This window comes from Mesoplodon bidens (genome assembly GCF_964165515.1).
Source record: "Mesoplodon bidens genome assembly, chromosome: 15".
In the NCBI taxonomy this organism is placed as follows: Eukaryota; Metazoa; Chordata; class Mammalia; order Artiodactyla; family Ziphiidae; genus Mesoplodon; species Mesoplodon bidens.
Genome location: NC_138171.1, coordinates 26,915,518 through 26,925,646, shown reverse-complemented (window position 1 = coordinate 26,925,646; position 10,129 = coordinate 26,915,518).

Sequence of the window (10,129 nt, the reverse complement as noted above, 5' to 3'; positions counted from 1 at the left end):
CCCCCACCAGCTGGATTGCCTGGGGACAGTCTCGACCCATGGACAAGTGGTGGGTAGTGAAACTGTCTCCAGCTGCCCCTTACACTGAAGCCCCTCCCATTTGGGGGCCCTGGAGACTCCTAGCAATCCTTCACAGCCGCGTGTTGGGGAGGAGTCCTGGGGCCACTGCCATTCAGTCACTGTCATTTAGAGATCACCCACTGTGTGCCAGGGGTTGTACTAGACACTAGAAGGAGATACAGAATAATCCCTGCCCACTGGGGGGATTCCTAGCCTGATGGTCCCCAAATTATCACAGCACAAAATTCTCAACTATAAAATCAAAGAGTGTGAAACCGGCTCTTCGTGGGGAAGCTGGAAAAACTTCTCGGAGGAGGTGACGTATGAGCGAGACCTTGAAGGACAAGCAAGATTTTTGGCAGGTTGACAATAGCAGGGAGAGCCCTTTGGGGGGCCCAGCATGAGCACAGGCAGGGGAGCCGGAAGGAGCATGGCACTGTCCGAGACGCTTAAGCACTCTGGCTCCAGGGTCAGACTGAGTGATTTTCAGTCCCAACTCTGTCATCTGCTAGTTGCGTGACCTTGGGGTAAGCCCCTAAATATCTCTCTGGGTCTTCATTTCCTCATCTATCACATGAGGTAATAATAACATTGCCCTCGTAGGTCTCATAGATTGTTGTGAGGCTTAAACAAGATAATCCATGTAAAAGTACATCTAGGAAGTGCTCAGTCAATGTGACCATGATTTTTTCTGGAGGAACATGGGGTGTGTGAGGTGAGGGGCAGGACTCGTAGGAGAGGAAACCAGAGAAGTGGGCAGACTGAGAAGGCCCTGAACGGGCAGGCTGGGAAGTATAGGCAGTGGGGAGCGAGCTAATGGGCTTGCATTTTCCTGAAGTGAATTTAGCTGCTTGGAGGGGAGTCAAGAGAAGCCTGGGCACTGGGGGACTTGGGGGGGTGCGGGGACAAGGACCAGAGGAGAGATGCTAAGACCTGACTCAGATGTGGTAAGAGAAAGGAAGAGGACAGTGCAGTTTCAAAGAGGGAGAGGCGGGGAAGAGGGCTCCCTCCAGGCTCAGAAACAGCAACCTCTCGCATCCTTTGATTAGATTCATTCATTCATTCTTCATCTCACAACTATTTATTTAGCACTTGAACGTGGCCTCATGGAGCTTACATTCTAAGGAGTTTATATTACTATTAAATAATGTTACATGGGAATTCCCTGGTGGTCCATTGGTTAGGACTCTGTACTTTCACTGCCAAGAGCCTGGGTTCAATCCCTGATCAGGGAACTAAGATCCCACAAGCTGCAAGGCCCCCCAAATTTTTTTAATTTAAAAAATAAATAAACAAATAATGTTCCAGATGCAGTAACCACCCACTCAAGGCCCAAATGATCAGAAATTGACAGCCCTATTTGTGTGTCTTCCCCTTTCTGACTTGTCTATCCGCAGACATTCCAGATGAAGGGCAAAAGGTCTTAGAGCCAGGCCAGCCTGTCTTGCCCACCTCCTGCACTGGGGAGCTTGCTGTCTTCTGAGGCAGCCCTTTCCATCTAGTGTGAGAGCTAACAGCTGCCTCCTTGCCCACCCCTCCTCCCCCAACCCCAGCACCAGATCCTAGCATCACCTTCTAGAACTCTACATGGCATGGCTGCCCCCTTAGCCCTTAGGCAGCTCTGCCGTGATGCACAGAAAATGATGTGACCTGTAGAAACTTCTCATCTCTGTCTAAAAGCAACTCTTTTCAAAAAATTATTTTTGAAGCTTATCACGCAGACAGTGCCTTTGATGTGTAAAGAGAACGTTCAAATAAATAATAAGGACCCATAGCCCAACAGAAAAATAGGCAAATTATTTATTCAGTTCACAGAAAAGAAAATACAATGGGTTCTGAAACATGTGACAAGATGCTCAACCTCACTCTAATAAGAAAAATGCAAATTAAAACTACATTGAGAAACCATTTTTCAATTAATAGATTGGCAAAGTTCGGAAACTTTGATTACTTACCGTGTGTGTTATGTGAAGAAACAGGCACTCACGTGTTTTAAGCGGGAGGGCAAGTTGGCATAAGGCCTACCTAGAGGGGGACTTCCCTGGTGGCGCAGTGGTTAAGACTCCACGCTCCCAATGCAGGGGGTCCGGCTTCGACCCCTGGTCAGGGAACTAGGTCCTACATGCATGCTGCAACTAAGAGTTCACATGCCGCAACTAAGGAGCTGGTGAGCCGCAACTAAGACCTGGGGCAACCAAATTTTTTTAAAAAACCTGTTTAGTGGGGCTTCCCTGGTGGTGCAGTGGTTGAGAGTCCGCCTGCCGATGCAGGGGACACGGGTTCGTGCCCCGGTCCAGGAAGATCCCACATGCCGTGGAGCGGCTGGGCCTGTGAGCCATGGCCGCTGAGCCTGCGCGTCCAGAGCCTGTGTTCCACAACGGGAGAGGACACAACAGTGAGAGGCGCACGTACCGCAAGAAAAAATAAATAAATTAATTAATAAATTAATTTAAAAAAATAAAAACCTGTTTAGCAATATCTACCAATATTTTAGATGCACACACCCTTTGATGCAACAATTTCACTGCCAGGAATTTCTCCTGCATTCATAGGCGCAAAATGGAAACGATGGCTATGCAAGGAAAATCGTTGCAGCTTTGCTTCTAAGAACAAGAGGTTAGAAATAAACCAAATGTTGGGATTTCCCCAGTGGTTCAATGGTTAAGACTCTGTGCTCCCAATGCAGGGGACACAGTTTCCATCCCTTGTCGGGGAACTGAGATCCCTGCATCCCTGCATGCATGCTGCGTGTCATGACCAAAAAGAAAAAGAAAGAAAGAAAGAAAGGAAGAAACCAGACGTTTGGTGATAAAGAGGACTGGTTAAATAAACCAGGACTCAGGCAGACAATAGAATACCATGCAGCCATAAGTAAGAATGAAGTAGCTCTCTGTGTACTGATACGGAATTGTTTCCAAGATAGAGTAAGTGGAAAAAAGAAAAGGTGCAGAATAATGAACTATGGATGGTGCTGTCTTTTTGTTTAAAGAGGGCAGGAAATGTCTTTGTGTCTATGCATGGAACACATAGTTCTGGAAGCATATACAAAACAGGTTATAGTTGTTGCCTCTGAGCTAGAGGAATGTACAGATGTGAAATATGGAGGAAAGGAAACTCTCTTTTCATGATGTTATCTCAAATGTTGTGTCATGAACATGAATTACAGAAAAGCAATTTAAAAAACCACTATTGTGAGATTTATCATACTCTACAACACTGTCATGTGTTTCCATGTCTGTCTGACCTCCCCATCTCCACCCCCAACACACACACACACACAAAGAGATCTTGATCTTGTGAGGGGAAGGGGGAGAACTGGTTGTGACTCATCCTTACATTCCCTCCAGGAGCCCAACACAGCATCCAGCACAAAGCAAATGCTCAGAAAATCTGAATCCATATTCATAATGGCTTTCTTCCCCAAGAAGTCCTCAAGTAGTCTCACCTCCTGGCATTCTTTTTTTCTTTTTTTTTTCTTTTGCGGTATGCGGGCCTCTCACTGTTGTGGCCTCTCCCGTTGCGGAGCACAGGCTCCGGACGCGCAGGCCCAGTGGCCATGGCCCACGGGCCCAGCCACTCCGCGGCACGTGGGATCCTCCCGAACCAGGGCACAAACCCGTGTCCCCTGCATTGGCAAGCGGACTCCCAACCACTGCGCCACCAGGGAAGCCCTCACCTCCTGGCATTCTTGCTCTTGTGTGGACCACTCCCACACTGACTAGAGATGACCTGTGTACCCAGTGTGATGTGTCACCTTGCTCTCCCAGATCACTTGCTCTGGGGGAAGCCAGCCACATAAGCACACTCAGGCAGGCTTATGGAGAGGTTCATGTAATGAGGACCTGGGCCTCCTGCCAACAGTCATATGAGTGAGTCATCCTGGAAATGGATCCTCAGCTCCAGTCTATCCTTCAGAAGACTGCAGATCAGGCTGACCTTGCCCGCTTCATGAGAGACCCCAAGCCAGAACCACTAAGCTAAGCTGCTCCCAGATTCCTGACCCACAGAAACTGGGTGAGATAATAACTGCTTATAATACTTTAAACTGCTAAATTTAGGGATAATTTGTTACACAGCAATGAATAACTAGTACAATCAATAAGTCTTTATTAAGCATTTACTGTGTATCAATTCTGTGGGAAATGCAAGAGAAAAAGACATCGTCCTGCCCTCAGGGGAGCAGGGCATGTACACATTCATCCTTCAACAAACATTTATTGAGCACTTACTATATACCTGGCCCTGTGTGGAATGCTGACTCAAAGAATGTTGGCAATTAAAAGATACTGTAGGACAAAGGGAAACTTTCAGGATTGATGGTAATCTATTTTAACAGAGTTGAAGTTACATGGATGTATATCCATTTGCAAAAATTCAGCAAATCAACACTTAACCTTATTCACTTTGTTGTATGTAAATTTTACATTAAATTTTGTAAGTAAACATTGAACTAATATGTATGCCAAAGTTATTTACTTTGAAATACACTTCAAAGATGGATTGACGTACAGCTAGATGGACAGACATGTGATGAAGCAAGTGGAATGTTAATGGTAGAATGAAGGTGGTGAGTATAGGGGTTTTGTTGTAAAAGTCTTTCAGTTTTGCTGTATGTTTGGGAAGTTTCATAATAAAACGTTTGGGGAAAAAGACCCTCCATAACCATATATTCCAATCTTCTCATTTGTTATTATCATTTTAATTACACAAATAAAAACAAATACACTCTAGTTTAAAAAAAAATAGAAGAAAGTTCATCTCTTTCTCCCTGATCCCAATGTTCCTTTCTTCGTTCAGTGACAATCTCTGTTCTTGTCGGCTGTGTAGTTTCCAGACCTTTCTCTACACATTTACATACGTATATAGGTAAATACAAAACCATGGTTGGTTTGTTGGGTTTTTGTTTGTTTGTTTGTTTTTTAATGAATGTACTCTATACTATTCTGAAAGTGTGTCTTGGGGCTCTCTCCATATTCATTCATACACATCGCCTCAGTTTTAAATTGCTGTATAGGACGTGCCCTCTCATTCAAGATGTGAGTCTCAGAGAGGAGGTCCTGTACAGGAAGAGACAGTGTGTTAGGACTGCTGGGATGCGAACTCGCTCTCCCAGCTCCAGGCCTGGGCCCACCCTCCAGGACCTCGGCCACCGAGGAAAGGGGGCGGGGCTAGGCCAGGCCTTTTTATTTTGCTGAAAGCGTGTGGGCGGAGAGGTCCTCCTGTGCCCCGCCCCTCCCCCCGCCCTTCCGAAAGACCCGCCTGGGCTCGCAAGCACCCGGACCCAGGAGGAAGTCCGCTTAGCGCTTCCTCTTTTCTTGGCCTCCGGAGACACTGGGGGAAGGGAGGGGGGTTGTGAAACCGAACAGTCCCGTACCCCCCCGCCCCAGGGGGACCCATCAGCTGGAGGTGGCCACGCAGCTGGGGGCAGAAAAACAACTTCATTGACACCCCCCCACCATCCCCATCCCGGTTCAGTCCTGCCACACCCCTGAGCAAGAGGTCGGCTGCCTCTAGGATGGTACCTGGGGTAGGTAAGCTTCCAAGACACGCGTAGCCCAGTCTCCCTGGTCACCCTCATGAGAAAGCCCCGGCTCCTTATCTGCTGCTGCTGCTGTCATCCAGCCTCATGCTGCCTTCTCTTGCCTTGGGCTTCAGGCACCAACAAAACAGAAGGTTTGTGGTTCCTCAAACAGGCCAGGCTTTCCTCCCTCAAGTCTTTGTCAGGCTGTACCTTCTGTCTGGAAAATCCTTTGCCATGACCTTCCACTATCATCCTTTAAGCCTCAATGGATCACCTCCTTCAAGAAGTCCTCCTTTTTTTTTTTTTTTTTTTTTTTTTTTTTGCGGTACGCGGGCCTCTCACTGTTGTGGCCTCTCCCGTTGCGGAGCACAGGCTCCGGACGTGCAGGCTCAGCGGCCATGGCTCATGGGCCTGGCCGCTCCACGGCATGTGGGATCTTCCCAGACCGGGGCACGAACCCGTGTCCCCTGCATTGGCAGGCGGACTCTCAACCACTGCGCCACCAGGGAAGCCCAAGAAGTCCTCCTTGATGCACCCCCAGCTGGGCCAATGTCCCTCCTACTTGGTTCTACAAAACCATGTGCCTCTCTACCACAGAATTTTCCACTTCTGTATTTAAGTTATAGGTCTGAGTTTTTGTCTACCTAATTGAATTGGACGTTGCTTGAGGGCCAAGACTATCTTGTCCATTTTTGTCCTCCCAGCTCCTGGCAGCATTCTGAGAGATTAAGGTCCCTGGGCCCCAGCCTCACTCACATTCAGTGGTGAATTAACATGGAGAGAGCCCCAAGACATGCTTGTACAATAGTACAGAGAGTAGATTCATTTTTTTAAAATAACATGGTTTTGTATTTACCTATATATGTATGTAAACGTGTAGAGAAAAGTCTGGAAACTACACATAGTAAACCCTTAATAAATATTAATAGAATTAATCAAATGAAGGGTTTGGATCCCAGCACTGTAATTCACTAAAACTTCATTCATTTGGTTCCTTCCTTCCTTCAGTTTCTTTCATTCATTCAGTTTCCTTTATTCATTCAGTTTCTCCATCTGTAAAAACATGCACATGAATAGTATCTGCATGGAACCTGCAAAAAAAAAAAGTAGAAGAGATAGACAACAAACAGGTTAATATATAAATATGTATTAAAGTGCCTGGTGGTGACAAGTTCTCCTGAGAAAAATAAGCCAGGGCAGGGGTGGAGGTGGGCATGGGGGGCTAGAGATGATGGAGGATGGAGGAGTTTTTTAAGAAGAGTGGCCAGGGACCTGCTAGGGGCTGTTGTGAGGTTCTCAAAGGCTCGTCTTCTCAGGTTTTCATTTGCCTCTCTTGGAAAATGAGGGCAGCAATGACCTCCTGCCTGAGAGGGTGTACACTGGCTACTTTGCAAATAAAAGGGGAAATATCTGGGCTTTGAAATAATCATTTGTGGCTCTCTCCCCCATCCCCCATCCTGTTTTGAATGTAGAACAATCAGCAGTTCCCAAAGAATTTGAAATAAAATGCAAATGTTCCTGGAAATAGGAAAATATACTTTTGAAGGAGCTAACCTCTGACCCCCTGTAAAGTGAAGCCTGCATTGTTCCCTAGCTCCTGCCCTCCCTCCAGGACTGAGCCCTGCGTCATGTCCTCCCATCAGCATCTCTCTCTCTCTACTCCTTAATCTCCCGGGCACACTTACTAGGTTTGTGTAGTCGTTACAAGCACAGCCTTTGGAGGCACACTGGAGGCTTACAGACCTGGGTTTGAATTTGTTGCTGGCTGTGTGACCTTGGGCAAGTATCTTTACCTCTCTGAGCCATCCACTTATAATCATCCCCATTTCAAAGAGATTAAATGAGATGATATAAGTGAGGGCACAGTAATGAGCTTGATATGCAGTGATTCAATGACATGGTGAGGTAAGCACTCTTATCATTCCACTTTGCAGATGAGGAAGCAGGGGCAGAGAGGAGTTGAGTAACTTGCCCAAACTCACAGCTAGTGAGAGGTAGTCAGTCCAGTCTCAATGCCTTTGCTTCCATCATTCCTACACCCCTGGCCCCAGTGTCAAGTGCACACCCAGAACCTTTCTGGACTCTTCATCCTCTAAAAATCCTACCCAGCCCCAATTCTATCTTGTCCATGAAGTCTCTGATTTTTTAAATGAGTTTATTTTTGAATAGTTAATATATTCAGGTCATTCAAAATTCAAGAGTACAAAGGGTATACTAGGACCAATAAGTCTCCCTCCCTCCTCTGTCACCCAGCTACACAATTCCCTTCCCTGGAAGAAACCACTGGGGCTGTTTCCTCTGTGTGCCCTTCCTGACTCCGCCCAGGCATGTGCTGGTAAATTCCCATATCCTTGTTCTCCTGTTCTACACAAATAGTAAAATACGATAGAAACTGTTGTGCACCTTGCTCCCCCCTCCCCTTACCCACATGTTCCTTATTAGTACATAACGACTTTCTTCATTTAAAAAAAATTTTATTGAATTATAATTCACTTACTCATCCATTTAAATGTACACGCTAGTAATTTTTAGTATGTTCACAGAGTTGTGCAGCCATTACTACAATCAATTTTAGGACATTTTCATTACCCACCCCTCACAAAAACCCCGAACCCACTAGCAGTCACCCCTTATTTCTCCCCAACCCCCAGCCCTAGACAACCACTAATCTACTTTCTGTTTCTGTAGATTTGCTTATTCTGAACATTTCATGTAAATGGAATTATACAATATGTGAACTTTTGTGACCTGCTTCTTTCATTTAACAAATTTTCAAAGTTCACCCATGTTGTAGCATGTATCAGTACTTCATACTGTTTTATTGCCAAATAATATTCCATTGAATGGATATAGCACATTTTATTTATCCATTGATGGACATCAGGGTTGTTCCACTTGTTGGCTATTATGAATAATGTTGCTATGAAATTTTCACATACAAATGTTTGTGTAGACATATTTTCAATTCTCTTGGGTAGACACCTAGGAGTGGGATTGCTGGGTCATACGGTAACTCCATGTTTAACGTTTTGAGGAACTGCCACACCGTTTTCCAAAGGGGCTGCACCATTTTACATTCCCACCACAATATATGAGGGTTCTAATTTCTTCATAGTCTCATCAACAGTTGCTATTATCTGTCTTTTTTGTTATTAGCCATTCTAATGGATGTGAAGTGGCATCTCATTGGGCTTAATTTGTGTTTCCCTAATGACTAATGATAGTAAGCATCTTTTTATGTGCTTATTAGCTATTTGTATAGCTTCTTTGGAGAAATATCTATCCAGATCTTTTGCCCACTTTTCAATTATGTTATCTTTTTATTATTGAGTTGTAAGTGTTATTTAAATATTTAGGATACCAGTACCTTATCAGATGTATGATTTGCAAATATGTTCTTCCACTCTGTGGGTTGTCTTTTCTTTTTCTTTTTCTTTTCTTTTTTTTTTTTTTTTAGGCCACGCCATGCGGCCTGCGGATTCCCTGACCAGGGACCTAACGCAGGCCCCCTGCATTGGGAGTGCGGAGTCTTAACCACTGGACCGCCAGGAAGTCCCTCATTTTCTTGATTGTATCATTTGTAGCACAGGTTTTTAGTTTTGATGTCCAGTTTCTCTGTTTTTTCTTTTGTCACTTATGTCACATCTAAGATGGCTTTGCCTAACCCAAGGTCATATAAATTTACTTCTAAGAGTTTTATGTTTTGGGCTCATATATTTAGGTCTATGATCCATTTTGAGCTAATTTTTGTGGATGGTGTGAGGTAGGGTTCAACTTCATTATTTTGCATGGGGACATCCAGTTCCAACACCATCTGTTGAAAAGACTATTCTTTCCCCCCATTGAATTGTCTTGGCACCCTTGTTGAAAATCAATTGGCCGTGAATGTGAGGGTTTACTTCTGGACTCTCAATTCTGTTCCACTGATTACTATCTTGATTACTGGAGTAAGTTTTCAAACTGGAAAGAGTGAGTCCTCCAATGTTTACTTTTTCAAGTTTGTTTTGGCTGTTCTGAGTTCCTTGCATTACCATACGAATTTCAGGATGAACTTGTCTATTTTTTTGTTTTGTTTTGTTTTTGCGGTACGCGGGCCTCTCACTGTTGTGGCCTCTCCCGTTGTGGGGCACAGGCTCCAGACTCGCAGGCTCAGCGGCCACGGCTCACGGGCCCAGCCGCTCCACGGCATGTGGGATCTTCCCAGACCGGGGCACGAACCCGTGTCCCCTGCATCGGCAGGCGGACTCTCAACCACTGTGCCACCAGGGAAGCCCTATTTTTATTTTTTATTAAAAAAAAAAAGACATCTGGGGTTTTGATAGGGATTTGGTTGGTCACTTTGGGGAGTATCATCATATTAACAATATTAAGTCTTCCAGTCCACAGAGGGATGTCTTTTCCATGAGATGTCTTTTCCATCCCCTGAGATGACTTTACTTAGGTCTTCTTAAGCTTCTTTCAAGAATGTTTCTTAGGGGGCTTCCCTGGTGGTCCAGTGAATAAGACTCCATGCTCCCAATGCAGGGGACCTAGGTTCAATCCCTGGTC